Source organism: Squalius cephalus (genome assembly GCF_949319135.1).
Source record: "Squalius cephalus genome assembly, chromosome: 2".
NCBI classification, from domain to species: Eukaryota; Metazoa; Chordata; class Actinopteri; order Cypriniformes; family Leuciscidae; genus Squalius; species Squalius cephalus.
Window position 1 is genome coordinate 24,083,821 of NC_137123.1, and position 18,976 is coordinate 24,102,796.

At 37.8% G+C, this 18,976-nt stretch overlaps 1 protein-coding gene across 1 annotated transcript in view; it reads left to right on the forward strand.

The window, feature by feature from the left end:
• Positions 1 to 779: 779 nt before the first annotated feature.
• The window catches only part of ctnna2 (catenin (cadherin-associated protein), alpha 2), a 477,629-nt gene continuing 459,432 nt past the window's right edge, over positions 780 to 18,976 (forward strand). Inside the window, exon 1 of the mRNA XM_079897968.1 lies at positions 780 to 1,134. The gene's annotated coding sequence lies outside the window, so the exon portion shown is untranslated. The remainder of the gene's footprint in view (positions 1,135 to 18,976) is intronic.

Genomic DNA, 18,976 nt, shown 5'->3' on the forward strand with positions numbered 1-18,976 from the left:
ACTAATTGATATAATCAGATTGCAATACTGCTTTTATACTCCATAAAAATTTTTTTTAAAAATCTGCTTGTCGAAAGCTGGTCAGGATTTGTGTAGCATTTAATATATTTGTCCCTGTGACCCTGACAGCCTTCTGATGTATAACTAGCACAGCATTGTGAACATACACTTGAAAGAACAACAATGTTCACAACCCTGGGTTCACTGGGGATAGACATTGGCCTATTTTTCAAACAACATATAGGATTAGTTCTCCCAGAAATTACAATTATGTAATTTACTCACTCCCATGTTGCTGTAACCATATGGTTTTTATATAAACAAACGTATATATTTTTTGTAGAATCTTCACTCAGCTCTTTTCTATGCAACATCAGTTACTAGAACCATAAAACAAGTTTGAGCAACACATCAATCATGTTTTAAAATCTGAACGTGGTCGTTCAGAGGAAGATTGTTACTAGTGAAATACTTTTCTTTGATTTTGAGATCAGCTTTTGCAAAAAAAAAACAACAAAAAAAACCATATTATTTATATGTAATAATAATACAAAATATTGATCAATATTATTATTCAAGATTGGCGCTTATAAAATGTGCTTTCCATAAACACAGTAGGCCCAAAAAAGTTTGCCAAAAAAGCGACTAAAATACCCAATTCCAAACAGTGGTGGACTCCTATTAAGCATACATCACTGAGCACGCGCTCCATCCTCCAGCTGAGCATCACTATTTAACAAGGATGCGCAGCACCATCTTCGCCCCGCCTATCCCAGGCTGCGCTCTTTCTCGCCGCGTTCACAGCGCAGGCGCATTGGAGAGCCTCCGCGCGGCTCACTATTTAGCAAGGAGGGAGCGCGCATACTCAGCACCTGTCGTGTTTGTGGCTGGGGATTCAGTGGGAGGGGTCATTATTTGGCAGGGAGCGGCAGAGAGACGAGCATTTCCTAGATACCCACAGCAACGCGTGGATTCATTCTGCTTCCATCACTTCAGAGGCGAACCGGCGGGTTTTTTAGGGGTTGTTTCAACTTACTGACCAGGTTTGGAAAGCCGTCCATTTGGAAATAAATCACACCATCGTATTTTCCTCGGAAGTGTTTTGTTCCTGCACCGGGGCTGTCATCACTGAAGGTAAGATCAATGGAAGCCACTTTGGAACAAGAACCCGTTATTAGATGTGTCAGAAAGGCGAGGCTTCTGCGTTTTAACCTTATAGCGCTGATTATCAGAAGTCAAAAAAAGGAAAAACATATCAGATGTCAGATGAAAGATACATAGGTAAATTCCTGAAGCGATTGTCTAATGCATCCCTCCGCTGTATAAATACAGTTATTCCAGCACCGAGGTGATGGCCAGTGCCTCCCATCTGCAGCCTGCTAGCATACCGGCTAACCAGCTCATTTTATGTTAAATAATGGTTTGCTTTTAACAGAATAATAGCAGAATATTGTCCGCGTGATGACGGGCATGGTGCATTGCAATAATATAAAACCATTGGTTCGTCTAACTGCGATCTGTAGACACCTCTCCTCATTGCCGGAGCGCCTCCCGTCTTAATGTCCCGTTATTCTTTGTCTGCAATTACTAATGTGCTCTATTTTACATTTGAATGATAGGTTGAAGAGGTTTTTAGGATCTGGACGTTTATAAGAAGTATATAGTAAAGTTTTGTAAAAACATACAACTTTAGGCTTCGTGACATTGAGATATTTTGCCGGTTCCAGGTGGATGAAGCCCAGTGTTGGAAAATGAACTTTCTATTTATTATGGAATGATAGCTACTTGCGCCCTGGAATTGATTTTCAGGGGATTTTTTTTTCCTTTTAACCTTTTATGAGGCCCCCTCCCCCCACCATAACCCCCCCCCCAAAAAAAAACACACAAAAAAAAACACAAAAACACTAGGCTACACAGTGTGTCATCAATTAATGTTTTGTCAAATAGGCTACTCCAATTGCACGGTGCGAGTTGTCTGGGTGTTTGTGGGAGTTGTGTCCGCTTATTTAGCATCGATCCCCAATAGGTAGTCAAAAAAAGGTAGGGTTTATTTTTCATATAAAGTTTAATTTTAGGTTTCAACATGATATTCATTTTCACTAGTAATGAGAAAAATATTTACATATCAAAGAGCATATTTTCACGTTTTGCTAAATAGACTAATGGACAGAGGTTGTGTTTGCTAAACCATAACAACAGTTTTAGTCACACGCTTTTCGTTGCATTTTGGGTGGTGTGTCGACAGATGTGTCAGTAGCATCAGTAGATGTATTTGTGCTGCTGGTGGTGTAAATGACAAGCAATATAAAGGCTGCTAAGTTACATTTACATTTACATTTAATTAAAACTTGCATTTAAATGTAATGTTAAAAGACGGCATTTCTTTAAAAGAGTCGACTCGCTGAAAGTCGTTGTATAATTCACACGCTGTTATCACAATTTGCTGACCTGAATCAGTTAGGCCAACTTAAAAATGTAAACCTATGACTACATTTTATAAAATATAACACAAAAAGAGGAATTTGCATTGAACATTTTATCATGTATTGGGGGCATTATTTCTTTGAGCCCGTTTAATTTCAGACCCTAAACCATAAACTGTTTAGCATCATGCAATAATTCCTGTCTTATCTAAGCTATGTCATGAAACTGTAAAATCAGCGATTTTGCAGTTTATTTATCGGTTTATTTACATGCAATGGATGTTCCAAGTTCCTTGCTGAAATCTTAACTTGTTTATTTTGGTTTACATGAAATGATTATCTATCTATCTATCTATCTATCTATCTATCTATCTATCTATCTATCTACAGTTTTAAACAGAGATACCTGATTGTGTTTGTAAGAGTACTTGTAAACATAAATTCCCCTCAGTCAAAGTGTAACAAGAAAACATTTTAAATGTCCTCACAGTCAGTGCCGCATTGTAACACCCTATATTGTTGGCGACGCCACAAACTTGAATGTTCCTATTCTAATCAATGAAGCTGACTATTTAGACAGCTTCCTTGATCATGAGGGCAGTTTTTATTTGCTCAATTGCAGTGTAGATGTAAGTTTCCATGCCGTAACAGTAGCCGTAAGCAGAAACCAAATGGGTGTGAAAGGGCAACAGTGAGGCTGCATTTAGAAGTCGAGCATTTGATTGACAGGGAGGTGTGCAACACTTTTACAGTCTTCACAGTCATGTCAGAGTTTTTTTTTTTCTATTTTTTTTTTCTCAGCTCTGTAAGCCAACCTGTTAGCCAAAGAGTGCTTTTAAAGGGTCACATGCTTTCTGTTTTCATGTAATATGACACTATGTTAAATAATTGTATATGCACATATGTATCATGTTTCATAAACAGTTGCCCATTTAAAAGCAATTTCCTGAATTAACACCAAAACAAATACATTTTAATTCTTTAGCTGTTATTATTCTCAAATGGACTGGACAGAAATAATGCGCTTTATAGTGAGTACCAGGAGAGCAGATTTGCCCCCTGTCAGCTCTTTGGGACGCCCTGTGTGCGTGATCTGCGAATCTGGTCGCTATGGTGTCTCCAGGCTGAGGTGAGGGGCTCTGTTTGCAAGACAAACAAGCAGTAATAAAGCACCCAGCTAGACGGTGAGACTTTCCAATGTGAAGGCATGCCTGCTGCACTGACTGGCAGGAAAAATCATAGTATAAATTGTTCAGACTATTGATTTTAATGTTTGCGAACATCTGTACTGATCTTGTCTTCTTATGAAACCACACTAGACGATTACATGTATGTCTGTACATTTATCCATTTATCTGCAGAATGCAAATCAGTGGTCCTAAAAAGTATAATTGTGCATTAGATTAATTACCAAACCAATTTTATTGTTAAAGAAATATGGCAGACTTTTCAATCATTTCACACAAACAAAGTTATTTGAAATTAATCAATAGGTTTGTTGTTCAAAATTATTTTTTTAAGCATCACAACTGTTTCTTGAACACATTCAGCGTATTAGAATGGTTTCTGAAGGATCATGTGACACTGAAGACTGGAGTGATGATGCTGAAAATTCAGTTTTGCCATCACAAATATATTCAAATGAAAACTGATCATTCAGCCTTAGTGAGCATAAGATAATTCTTTCATAAATATTACAATTCTTACCTATGCCAAACTTTTGAACAGTAGTCTAAGTGCCCAAATACCTTTTGGGGTTACTTGACAGTATATATCCTCCACACATTTTCCGGAGAAAAACCTTTCCAGACCTGTTTTTCTCTCATGTTTATTTTAAACAGAATAAACATTTGTTTAGATTTAATCATCAGCATTTCTTTGCAGTTTCAGAATAATGAATTAAGTTAATTGCTTTTCTGTTTGTGAATCTGCTTATAAATGTGCCAATAAAGTGGTTTTCAGGCTGAGATAAGCCTTTAAATAAAGAGGTAAAATTACCTTTGAAACTTTCATTGTCACAGACAGTTAAAAGTGATTTTCCAATGATGCATAAATAAAGACTGAAGGAACAAGTAGCTGTGAATTCAAAGATGTATAAAGTATAATGAAAATAGAAATGAGGCTTGTTTTTTTGTCATCTAATGCTATGTTTTATTTAAATAAGAGGAATTCATATTGTATTGGTTTGGGCATACGCCACAGACCTAATGCAAATTTCATGAATACTCCCACTTATTCTTTGCTGACATGCTGAACTCATGAGCTTATGCATTGTAATCTGCAAAATGTGAGTAATTTGGTAAGACTTGAAACACCCATTTACATCAATGATAATGTGCCTAAGTATATTTTGAGATGCCTACTGGGATAAAGATGAAGTTCGCCATCAGGTTCCATGTAGAAGTTGTTATTTGTGCTGATCTTGATTAATTTCTCATTAATTTATTAAAGAGGAAGCATTAAACTGGCGTCAGGTGACACACGTCCTGATTTTGCGGTTAAGACACCTTCCTGTGTCAACATATTTTAATCATAACCCCTAAACCTAAATAAGTTATCCCTAAAATCAGAGGTGAATAACATGTAGAAGTACCTAACCCTGGTTGCTAGCCTAAACTTGACATAAACTGTGAACTAGTCCTTCAAATCTGATTGGTTGATTGGAACGTTGTTCCTGTATCAATAAAGATGTTGATCCAGGAACATGTTGCACTTGGCAACATTGTTCTTGATTTCCACTTTTACTTCCACTTTTTCCATCCTTTTCCATCCTTAAAGGCTATTATTTAGATATCAGTATTCCAAGTTTAGATTTATTGTTTTTTCTATGTGGTCCAATGTCCACATCCTGATATTTACAGAAGTTTTTAATGGAAAGTGTCAGGTTACTTCAATGGCTTTGCGACATAAATGTTCACCAACGCATTACATGAGCAGCTCGTGTTGTTGTCAGTTGAGATTAGTCTTCCGAGAGTCATATGGTTAGAGAATTTGAGAAAAGCATGGATCAGTGCAAAAGGGCAGCGTCTACCTGGAGACACGGTTGCTTTTTAAAAGTCTGCATTGCAAGTGGTGATTAGCATTTTCTGGGAGGAAGACTGCAAAAACTGTCTGTATTTTTCTGAGAGATGCTGAGTAAAAAGCCACATCTGATCTTCTCGTTTGCAAACAGCGGCGTCTTTGAGTTTGGAGACGGTGCGAGCAACTGCCTGCAGCGCTCCAGAAGTAACTGAACCAAGTGATGCTGCAATACATAACTTAAGCAAAACAAACAATTCACAATTTATGAGAGATTGCAAGCAGCACTAGATACACAAAGTGTTTAAGAACTTTTTATTTGAACTTTTTTGACACTTTTATTTAGCTTATCTTCTTCAGAATTCAGTATGTGAAAAGAGTTATTTCTCCAAGCTCTTTACCATTCAAAAAGCTGCTGTTTTTTTATCTGTCCAGTTTTGCTGTAGCGTCTCCCTGAAGACTTTTAAAGGGCACTGGTGAACCTTGTCTAATTTTCTTTCTGTATATGTATGACTGTGATAAGTCAGCAGAATCTCTCTGAGACGGCATCAGTTCATCCTCTCAAAGTCACTATACATTTTTTAGCTTACATTTAACTGCAATCTTGTTTTGCCCTACACTTTTAAAAATAAAGTTTCTTTATTGATGGTTTCATGAAGATAATTTGACATCCATGCAACCTTTCCATTGCACAAAAGGTTCTTCATAGTGGAAAAAGGTTGTTCAGATTATTAAAATGTTCTTCAAACTAAGAAAAAAATCATTCTCTAAAGAAATGGTTGCTGAAAGGTTTTTTGGGGAACTCAGAATGGTTCTTAAAAGGCAGTGCTGCGAAAACTCCATTTTGGAACCTTTATTTTTAAGTGTGCTTAATATTGTCTTGTAATACTGGTACAATAATTTGTATAAATATATATGTATTTTTTTTCCAGTTTGTCCAAACCTTACTTTCAGTTTCTCTCTTTTTCTCTCACTCTGTGCTTTCACTGTTTCATTCTCTTTTTTTGTACTTTCAAGGCCAGAGAGACCCGCACAGATATTGCATCTAATTCACGTTGTCTGTGATAAAGTATGCAAACACCGCGTTAGCGTCACTACGGGAAGCAAAAAGTGCTTAAAAGACTTAATGGCTAATTTTTCTATTCTGCCCCCGACTGCATCTTGCTGATCTGTCTGCGCAGCGCCGCATGAAGTCGAACACACCTATTAACAATAGTATTAACTTCAGATCACTTGGATAATGGCTTTTTTAGGGACTAGTTGATTAGTTCAGGCACTAGTTAATGAATTTGGAAAACATTGTCGGCACTGAAAAATGAAAAACCAGTGTTGCTTGCTTACATGTTGGTCTGGTACACAGCGGGCATTCATTTCCAAAATAAGATGCAATGATTACCAGACTTTTTGCTTTCAGTCAGGAAAAAAAAAAGTCTGGCTGCTTAAGATGATGTTAGCCCTAGTTTCCCTCCTCTCTTTCCCCCTTTTTCTTTACCTTACTTTCTCTTCATTTTCTCCCTATGCTTTCAGCACCCCTGAGGGAAATTCTACAGCACAAATACTTCCACAGTGTGTGAATGAACACAGTACATTATACTGAGCTGGCCTCCATTGTCTTTTAGATATGTCCTCTTCCTCCAGCTCTCATTTTTTCTTCTTCTTCTAATGCTTCCCTGATCTTCTATCTTTGTGATTTCCAACATTAATTAACTTTGGTTACCTAAGCCAAAATCTATCAGGGGGTCAATGAATGTTTTAGCTCCACCATTAGCATTTGAAGCACTCAGGTACAGACCAAGTGAAGTGACCAGTATTCGTACATCAGGGTGTTTTAGGCAAGCTGAGCCCATTTACCTCCTTTTGAGGTGTCAGCAGTCGCAGCATTGGACAGATGGTCACTCCTCCTCCTGTCCGGCTTGAGATCTATTACTGAGGGAAATCAATAGGACTGTAGAAGTCACCGTGACCTGTAATTTAAGAACATCTATAAAACTGCATGCTTTAAACTTTGCTTAATTATTACTAGGGTTCCTCTCTGATGGGCAGTTGTCATTTTGACCATAAACACAATTGATTTCCGGCCATGAAATCAAGTTGTGGCATTCAAACAATATCAGCTACTCCTAAATCAAATTTTTATGCTCAGTATGCTGGGAAATTCAGCACTGTGAATGAAATCAACAATCCTATTTCATGTCTGAACATTAATCTTCAAAATAGACCGTTTTGTCTTTGGTATTTTCATGCAATGTCTGTAATCAAAACCAAGGACAGATCTAATTTGCCTGTGTGTTAAAGAGATTCACTGAACAGCACAGGAACATGGCGTCAAAATTTGTATCCCAACATATAACAAAATTAAATGTATTCTGTTTTAAATTGCAAAAATGTTATACTTTTGCATACTGTAACGTTTGCCCTATTTTTCAGTTCTTCTGTCATACAACAGCTTTGTGTAAGGAACAGAGCAATAGTAAAGCCGTTATTCACTGAACATCTGTCCTAGCTTTTATTGGTGCATTCGAGAGATTTTTGCAATGTCTGATTCATGACCAATTTGTTCTTTTGAATTGGATCTTTTAAATGAATAATTTCTCCAGGTTACAAAGCCTGTCAGAATGATTTGTTTGTTTATGAGTCCGAATCAAAAGCAACACTTTTTTTTACCTTAAAATAATGTTTTCGAAATCGTATCAGTGGTTCATCAAGTCGTAACAGGGTGAAAGGCACTTCTGGATTCGCTTTGCAGCCCTATATCTCCTATAACCGCACTATGCAAGTTTGCCAGATCGGGAAGCGTTTCTGTAGTTTGAATGAGACATAAGAAATTACAAATTTGACTTGCTTTACGGCAAGCATTACAATAGTCATTATTTTGTTTTTCTTCGTTTCTGATGTCGCAATACGTCATACTTTCATAAAATCATGCAGCATACTCTACCTTGTCTGTGGACATCGTTCATTCTAAAGCTGGTGCTGGATAAACAGCGAGCGTATAAATCGAAATGATTTATGACAACGGTAATGGACAATTCCACTTACAACCTGTAGGGGGACCGAAGAGGAAAAGTTCTTTAGTGTTGCTTTAAATCTGTACAATGAGTCAGTGACTTAGAATCAACTCAATGATTCAGTGACTTAGAATCAATTCAACGATTCACTAATCTGCTCTCTTTTACTTGAGAGGAGATTATTAGTGAATAATGAAATTTCAGCTTGTTCAAAAGACAAGGAATGTGGTGTAGTGTTCAATGCAGACCTCTTTTATGGTGCCTTTGAGACCATTTTGAAGTTGAAAGCTCCAGGCCCAATAATAATAATTATAATATCATAATAATAATATAATAAACATGAATAATTATTGCATGGAAAAGAGCTACCAGTACAAAATTCATACTTTCGTGTTTCACGGACGAAAGAAAGTCAAACAGGCTTGGAACAACATGAGGATGAGTAAATTAAAGATTCGTCATTTTTGTGCGAACTAATCCTTGAACAGTTTTCCTCACGGATACTGAAATTAGCTGTCAGTGCTCATTTACCTTTCCCACAAATATTTGGCTGAAATGTTATTAGCTTCAGCTCCAAAGGCAATTGCTGCTGAGAGTAATTTGACTCTTGCTGCTTTTGTCAGATTGTTTTGCAATGAAACGCTATAAAAAGTAAAAATTCTTGTGCACATCATTTGTCACCAGAGAGCAATAAAGCGAGAAATTTCCTCATCCATTTAGCTCAAACCTGTTTGTTATCTCTCTTCAAGACACGACAAAATAGCCAATATTTGAAGCGCAAGCTAATAACAGAGAGCTAAAATGGAATATGCTTTTCCAGCTCTTTAATAACGAGTCTTTTCTTAAAGGAATAGTTTACCTAAAGTCTGTGCTGCATACAACGTACTGGAATGGGACACCATTTCCATGTTTCTTTTTTACGGTTATTTGTATGCACATATTTCATAGTTCCTTTGAAAGTATGTATATTTTTAAGGTGTAGTTTTAAAGCTGCAGTTGGCAAGTCTGGCAGATTGAGCAGACTTAGCCAAGATTTTGAATGTTTACAACTCTCATGCCCCTCCCCCACTACCACCGAGCACCCTCCCATCGAGTTCGTGCTCGTCAGTGCGTGTGCACCAGATTTTATGTGAACGCGCCTGTCTCTTCAGCATCGATCAACACCAAGCATAATTAGATTACTTACATAACACTCAGAAATAAAGCCAATGGTTGATAAAGCACAATTACCTGTCGAGAAGAAATGTGGCAAGCTCTGCATCCAGCTTGAACCCTTTGAAATCCCGTAACTTAGATCCCTCCACCTTTCAAATGCCGGTCCGATGTTGATCCTGGTTTTATTACGGGCACGGTCCCTTTCTTTCTGTGTTTCCTTCTTTTCTACAGGTGTTTTCTTTTCCTTGGTTGTTTTGGACCTCCTAGCTCTGGTTGTTAACTGAGGAATTGGAAGCTTGTTAGTAGATTTTCTCTCCGCCATCACGCTTCGTACAATCCAACACACCTGCAAACTTCAGGCGTGTGCATGGGATATTGTAACGTGCACGAGGGGGGAGGGTGGATCTGTGGCGTGTGCACGACCTGTGATTGACAGTCAGATCTCACACGCTGATTGGACCAGAAGCAAAACAAATAACAGGCTCTAGGTGGAGGTAGAAGCGCCGTTTTTTTCTAAAACCAGCTGATTTATGTTGTTCTGTCGGAGCATAGTGTCGGTTTCAGTGAATATGATCAAAAAAATCTTGCCGACTGCAGCTTTAATTGTCAAATTTCACATGTTTGGAGCTACTTAGCAGTTAGTGCTCATGCTAACATGTTGAAGCCTTGGAGCTCATTTGGGTGACACAAATTTGAGGTTTTTGGACGTTTAAGTAGTTTCTCTTGTGTTTGGTGTGATGTGTGATTTATGAAGTAATTGATCACTTTTTGACTATGACCATAGTAGTAAGAACTGAGTGGAAAGCCCAAATATACTTCATTGTTTTATATACATAAGTGTACGCATACAGTGCGCATGACGTAAATGTTGTCATCAGCATAATATGAGTGTAGCCAGATTTTTCCTAATGTATGTTTGAAGTGTAAGTTTAATTGTGTCAAATTTAACTTGGTTGGAAACACTTAGCAGTTAGCACTCATGCTAACATATGTTGAATGCTCATCAAGTTTGAGTTTTTTGGACATTTAAGTAGTTTCTTTTTGTGTTTGTGTATGATGTGTGATGTGTAGGGGTGTAACGAGACACTTATCTCAAAAGACGAGACGAGACATGAGATTGGGTTTACGAGAACGAGATTTTTGCACAATATTTTATAGAAATCCTGAATGACAAAATTCATGACCGGAAAAATAGTCCATTTTGAAATGTTTTAACTAATAATCTTGTAATTAATGTCATTTCAGTTCTATTTTATGAGCATGCATTATCATAGGCATTGAAAAACAACAATATACAAGCACTGTAAAAGGTTGTGCCACAAACTCAACTGACTGGCTTCTCTACTGTATGATTTCACATGAGTCTCTTCAGACCTTAGTGTACATGAATTATGAAATGGCACAATATCTCATCACACCCCTATTAATGTGCAAGTAATTGCTCACTTTTGACTATGACTGTAGTAGTAAGAACTGGGTGGAAAGCCCAATACCTAATATGGTGGCAACAAGGTGGCAGCACTGGCCTCGGCCATTGTTTCACGGTCGATAAAGAAACAGAAGAGATGGAACGCCAACAACAATGAACTACTCCTGACTGCAAAAACAATAGATGGCAACCTTGACAAGCACTTGCGTGAGGGAATAAGAAATAACTGCAACTAGTTTAAACCGTTTTGATGCAATGTTTTTTTTTTCGCTAGTTACTTATAGAGACTTCTAGACAAGAATTAAACTATCTATTGCACATACAGTATGTCGACCATGTGTGTTCATGCATGCTATCAAATGGAGTATACTATACTAGTATAAGGCTATGCATTCGAATGTACACACACGCTAAAGGCTCTATTATTCTCCAGTATGGTTGCGTACACGGACAGCACGGATGCGGACCACTTGTACTACAGAGTGTATACTGGGGTCCCCTCGGCGGATGTTTTTCACACATGCGCTGTATATTGGCGTGTATACACTTCCACACACGCAATTTCCCTCCAGGAATTATTGCACATCTGGCTGTCTTTATATTGTTGTAACGACGGATTGTAGAGTTGCGGGTATCAATGGACTCAACACAGCCTCTCTTCAAATTCGGCGTCCATGTTGTTTTCCAGCCCATGTGCAGTTGGTGCTTTTGTAGCATAGTGACTGCGCAGACTTGTCTGCACGGTCACAAAAAATGGGAGGCACGCAGATGTCTGCAAAGATACTCCGCGTACACCCTCCGATGATGATGATTTTTACGTCACACGGATCCTCACGCACACGGAAATTATAGCGGAGCCTTAAGCGTTCGCACCAAAACTAAAGTAGGCCTATACTTTGGGCTTAACACACATATACATGCTCTCTTGGCTGAGGTTACTCTTAAACTGCTGGAGAACAGAGATGTGAAGATAATGGTCTGTGTGATCAGTGAAACGGTGTTGAATCACTGAATAGGGACCTTTTTTTAAGGAATTTCATTATGAGATATAGTGCTTTATAGTAATATTGAGAAAAACGGAAGCTTCAATCTGAGCTGCTTGTCCTGTCCTTGTTTTACATGACTGCATGTGTTTATCTAGGTATTAACCTCAATTTGAGCTTTGATTTAATCTGGGTAAACAGCAAGGTGCTGTGAAATAGAGATGACTGCAGTATGAGTGCTTTTATGCATGAATTTGTAATCAAAAATTGTATAATGGAATTTGGCTGTTTGTGTGCGAAGTGGTGGGACTGTCCATTGTGACTCTAAAAGCTTGTTAAAACATCAGGTCTGAACTGGCTGATCTTCATTGCCATAGTCCCATAATGAGAGCTTTTGGTATCATTCCATGATCCTGATAATTGGTTATTATGTAAAGCAGAAGATAACTTGATTTGCATTCCCTAAAGTAAATATCAGTGCTTGCAAGGCAGCAAAAGAATAGCTGACAGTCAAAGCAGACAGGTGAGATATCCAAAGGCCATTATGACATCATTAGATTGCTCCCATTATAATTATTGGAGCTGTCTGTCATGCAAGTGCCTAATTGCATTATGTATTATTAACTTTAATGGATGCCTCACTTCTATTTTTGATGCACAACTACTTCAGCTACTTTCTGTTACATCAATGCAAGCTTGTGATGTTTCTGGTTTCTGGTCAATTATTTTAAACATCCATGTAGTTTAACATGTAATGTTAAATTTTACATCAATGTATTTCCTTTGAAAGTACAGTAAGAAGTAAAGGAATTCACCCCATTATACTTTTGCTCAAGCTCACAGAGCACTGTTGTGGAGCTGAAACTGTTGTAATTGGATGGAAAACAGCGACCTAAAGCAGGGTATGCAGAGTATTTAAAAAAAAAAAATTATGTTTTTGAATTTCTTAAAGTTTGTCCAAAAATCAAAAGCACACTGATAATTGAAATTACTACAAAAAGTTCAATTAAATTTTTGTATGGAAATACGTTTTTACACTGCCGTTCAAAAGTTTGTGGTCGTTATGGTTTTTTTAAATGGTTTTTGATAGAATTTCCTTATTTTCATTGCTCACCAAGACTGGATTAATTTAATAATAAATAAATAAAAATCAGTAAAACAGCAATATTGCAAAATAATATTATTACAAATTAAAATAACTATTTTCTATTAAAATAAGAGTTAATATATTTTAAAATGTAATTTATTCCTGTTATGGCAAAGCTAAAAACTTTGCTGCTCAAGAAACTGATTATTATCAAGGTTGTGCATCCTAATATTTTTTTGTGGAAACTGAAAAAAAAAAAAAAAAATCTGAATTCTTTGCTGAATAGAAAGTTCAAAAGAACAGCAATTATTTAAAATTGTAATCTTTTAAAATATTAAGTCTTTATTGTCCCTTTTGATCAATTTAATGCATTCTTTCAGAATAAAAGTGGTTACACACTTTGATCCGAACTGAGATGATCACAAAGGAATCATTCCTAGATCAGTATAACGACTTGTCTTGCGGCAGAGCAAACAAGACCGGTCAAATGGTACCAGTCATTATTCCCTCCGGCATCTCATCTGAAGTTGTAGACAATGCTCTGTTGATAATAGCAGTGGTTACCTCAGGCCTTGGGAGCATCTGTGCGTCTGCTCGGTCTGAAATAAAACAGAGCCCAGAGCTCATTCTCTGTCTGAATGAGGATTAGTGAATCAGATGGACGGTTTGCTCACAATCCTCTTTTGAAAGGAAATCTGTGCATTAGTTTGGTCTGTGGGCTTGTTAGTCTGACTGGCCTGCTACATGTTTGTCCAGCTGACTTCGGCCTTTATCACATTTAGAGGATTCAGTAAGCCCTATTTTCCATGTATTTATTCATACAATTTAAGTTAAATACATTTTTATTTTATTTATTACAAAACAAATATACATCTGTATGTACACATTATCAAATGATCAGTCAATCAATAATGAAATTGAATTAAGTCTCACAGACCTTAAAGTATACACAACGTTCAAAATGGACATTACCAGAATGTAAGGATAATTTACAGTTAATTGAGTCAGATGTTCATTCAGGAACAGTTTCAGGGTTCGTGAGACAGTTTCAAACTGGTAACTGCTGATTTTGTGAATCTTTCTGAATGATTCATTAAAGAACTGGTTTGTAAGATCCATTTATTTGTTCAGTTCAGTTTAATAATAAAGACAGAATGACACTTTTCTCCATATTAGTCCGTACTAAAATTTAGAGATAGTGTATCAATGTGAGAGAGTCTGCTAGCCGTGTTTCTGAATACTAGAAAGACAAATTGCATTTTAAACAATGACCTCATGGTGAGATAGATTTGAAATGTTGCTGTTTGAGTTGGAATTTCGCGAGGGTTTGCTAGAATGTGGGCTGATAAGGAATGTGCATTTGTTGTTATGGTGGACTGTGTTGTGCCTGGTCTGTCTCTGTGGTGACACATTCAAACACAGGTTAGGAATCTCATTGCTAGTGCTAGTGTGAGCAGCAGAACAAGAATATCATTTATTTTCCTTGAATGTCCAGTAAACACACATTCAGCAGTAGAAACGCAATGCATTTTTTGTGTTTTTTTGTTTTGTTTTTTTGCATCTGTGTCGGTAATGACTTTATTGCATGTATGCCAGTTGTTTCTCTGTGGTCAGGACTATTTTAAGAGAGCTGCTCTCAGCAAAAGCAAACCACCCGTACCATTAATGAGTAATCTCTTCAGTAGAGATCAGCCAAATAGAGATTTATATACTCTATAGGTCTATCGTTTGCAAGATGTAGGGTGACAGTCTGGAGAAACACATTTGGGGTTGTAAATCTCAGAAGAATTGGAAGTTGCCACCATGTGATTACAGAGTGTGCAAATGTTTTGAAGACTAAAGTTTGAGATAGTATCGGGTTAGTCCTTTTCACAAATTAATAACTCTGGTTAATTTAAAGGTGTGGTTGATTATGAGTTCACTTTTTTAACTTTAGTTTGTGTGTAATGTTGCGGTTTGAGCAGAAACAACATCTGCAAAATTACAACGCTCAAAGTTCAAATCAAAGGGAGATATTTTCTTTTACAGAAATAGCTTTTTAAGGACTACAACAAACGGCTGGTAGGGACTACAATGAGCTTCTTCACGGGTTAGTGACATCACTAACCCTAAAATTTACATAAACCCTGCCCCAGGAACGTGATTTATAGATTATCATGACAAAATACGCTTCAATGACTTGAAGATAGTTAACTCCACATCAGCTACATACATTCATAAACTAACCATTCAGAAATGTCCTGTTGCATTCTACATTGTCACTTCTTCTTAAGTCTCTCCATCTTTGTCCAACTCCGGTTTGAACATAAAAGGCTTAACAGTTTTTGAAATTTTCAATGTGTGTCTGTGTGATGTAATCAACAATGCTAACACATGATCACTTGAAGCTCCACCCTCTGTGCCGGGAGCAGCAGCTCATTTGCATTTAAAGGAACACACACAAAAATGGCGCGTTTTTGCTCACCCTCAAAACGTGACAATTTTAACAATCTATAAAAAAATATCTGTGGGGTATTTTGAGCTAAAGCTTCACATGCACACTCTGGGGACATCAGAGACTTATTTTACATCTTATGAAAAGGGCATTATAGGACCTTTTTAATAAATTCAGCAATAATCACAAACACAGTCTGAAGAAAACTTCCCTCAACCAGACCACAATAGTGTTGTGGCTAACTCACTTTCGTTTGAATAAATAAAGGAAAAATAGGGCTTAGTTAAAAATATGCATTTTCAACATATTTTTAATTGAGGTAAAAAGCAAGTAAAATCTGTACCTTTGAGTGCTGCATAGCCTTTTGTCCTTGTGGCCATCTCACCATCAGCCACTGATATGTTCCAGAGACTTCCGCTGTATTGTGACTGTCACCCTTTATCTGCTCTGTGTGCTTTCATTATTCTTGGCCATTTCTCTCTCTTTCTCTTATACTTCTCTACCCCCCCCCCCCCCCCTTCCTATTGCATCCGCTATTCTCCCTCTCTCTTTATTTGTTTCCTCTGCTGCATTTCCTCTTGTCCTCTACTTTGTCATTTTATCCTCCTCACTCTCTCGCTCCATCTTTCTCATTCCCCTCTAACTCTCCTCTGCCCCTGTGGCAAGAGGAAAAAAAAAATGTTTGTGGAGGAAGGAAACAGCAAAAAACGAAATGACTGGAGATATTCCTGATGGTTAGAAAGGTGGAAAGAAAAATGTACTGTGAAATGGTACAGTGGGTTTAAGTTGCTTTCTGTCAAATGCAGCTACGCCCTCTTGTCCTCCTCCTCAACATGTTACAAAGTCATTGGGAGAACATTCTTGGTTTGACAGCAGTTTCAATGCTACCAGCTACTGCAGTGCAGGCCAGACTTCAGACGGTTTTAGCGTACTGACAGAGTCCTGTGCCTGTGCTTCAGCGTGTTAAGTGCCTAACAGTTATCAGACTGTCAGCAGCAAGCTAAAACCCTCTCTGAGAAGTTCTGTCTCTAACTTCATCCTCTTTAATGCTCCGCCAACTAGTTGATTAGTCATTCAGACAACCCACTGGGTAGTCGGTTTTGAAAATATTTGGTTTTGCACATCCCTAATAAAAACATGCACATCAATGAGTTATGGAAGTTGCGCGGCAGGCAGAATGGAGAGCACCTCTAAGAACCCGATACTTTAAGCAAAATCCAAGAAAGTACTGGTGTGACACCATTTCATCCAAAATCAGGCCAAAACTAAGTTAATTTGAAGGGAGTTTCAGGAGTCCCACACATGACATATGGGCAAACATGTGTTCAATAAGAATTCATGAATATGTATTCAAATGAAAACATATGTAATTAACAATTCATTCCCATGTCTTGCTAATACAGTACGTCTGTGTCACAGTTATCTGGACTTATTCATCTTTAGTTTCACTTTCATGGACTTTCAGTTTGTTTTCATTCATCACATGTGTTCCTTTGTTTGATTTTCCCGCCACTCATTAGTTGTCATGGACACTCATCAGATCATCACACCTGTTCGTCATCTCCTCATTATCACTTTGTAGCCTATTTAAGTTCCTCACCTTCACAGTGTTTGTCGGTTGTTGTTTGTGCATCTTTCTCTTTCTCGATTACCTGAGTTTGTTTTCATTAAAGAACCATTTTGTTTATAGAAACCATTTTGAACTCTCCTTCATCTTCATCCTTGTGACAGTCTGCATGATTTTACTAATTTGTTCCCTCGTTTTACTAAATCTTGTGCACGGTACAGCTTAATAATTCATTCCCTCATTTTATTATATTGTGGCCTCATTTTAGTTTAGTTTTACCTCTAAACGAGGATTAAAAAAGAAGTTTGCTGTGAGTATATTGGGGCCTTAAAGGAGAACTCGGCAACTCTAGCTAACTCTAGTCACTTCTTCGCTGATTTTCCCTTTTGTTGTCGCATGTTTTCCCCACGAGCTCCCCCTACAGATGTGGGGGGGCGTATATGTCACAACACGGTCGTAAAAAACTCACTTGCGGCGGCCTCCTCCCCCTCTCTACCACTGCTCATGTGCGTTTGTTTTGATCGGAGCAAGCCAACTGTATCGTGTGGAGCTATGTCTACCGAGGTGGGTAATCTGGTAATACATCATACATGCGTGTGTGTTTATGTTGAATTGCCGTAAAGCGATTCGTGTTTCGCGCTCGTTCTCGTTCTCGCTTCTCACGAGACTTCCAATTTCTATTTTGCCGGGACGGTAGTCCCCAAGTTGCAAGGTTGGTTTTCCGCCTGGGAACGCTGGGGGGAGCGGGGAAAGTCACCAATATCACCAGAACAGGTTGTTTAACCATCCAAATGATTTCTAGACAGTTTTATTAAGTTAAAAAAGTTACCAAGTTCTCCTTTAACTTACCGACAGCACTGCAAGAGCTAGTGGCGCCATTTAGCTGCTGTGTGCGGGACATATTTAGCATTTCAGTCCAAAATCAACACTCATTATTGGCTAATATAAGAATTTGTCAGTTGTTGCATTATAATTACGTAAATATATTGTCTGATGTGTTGCGTGGCATGGCAGGAACACTGGAGGGGTGTTTGTTTGTGGGCATTGAATGTTTTGCTTGTCTGATATTTAGCGTGGGTTAATCTAAGCTTTAATCGTCACCACTCCAGGGCAGGATATCTGGGAACGGGCTGCAAAGAAGTTTAGGCTCAGGGTTTAAATTTAGGAAGCGAGGCAGGAATATGCAAAACAGAATCAGGCGCCCTTTGATATTTTCAGTGATCCAGTGTCCTCGTTTTCTCAAATGCACACAAAGTTGGCAACGTCATAGTTTCATTCAATTGCATATCTTATATACACACTTCTCAAAAGATACTAGCATCGGCATATTGAGGTCAGCATAAGGAGTTGGAGTGAATAAAAGAGGTCAAAAATGGCTGTGGTGGCTTTAGTCTGCTGTGCATGAAGTGTGTGTGTATGTGTGTGATGGGGTCACGATGAGTCTAGCCTGATTGAGCTGTCTCTAATCCTCTCTACTGTTTAAGCGTCACATGGCATCACAGGTTTACAGCCCAGGCAATTATCACTATTTATGTGAGTGTTGTTAATTTGATCCATTAATCTAGTGTGATTTCATTTATTTTATTTTTTGTATGTGGTAAATGCAATTAATCATGCCCCCTAACCCATATGCAAAATCCGCGAAAAGGATATTTTCCGATTCAAGCCAGATTGATTTGATTTCTAAATGGATTGCTGTGAACTGTAGGTCAGTTATTATAAATGGCTTATATTTAATGATACAAAACACAACAACCAATATATTGGCTTCTTAAGCCTTTTTTGTAATGTCTGTGTCTATGTAATATTTTACTCATCTGTCACAATAGAATATCTTTATATGACTTCATTCTTCATTTCTGATAATACCTT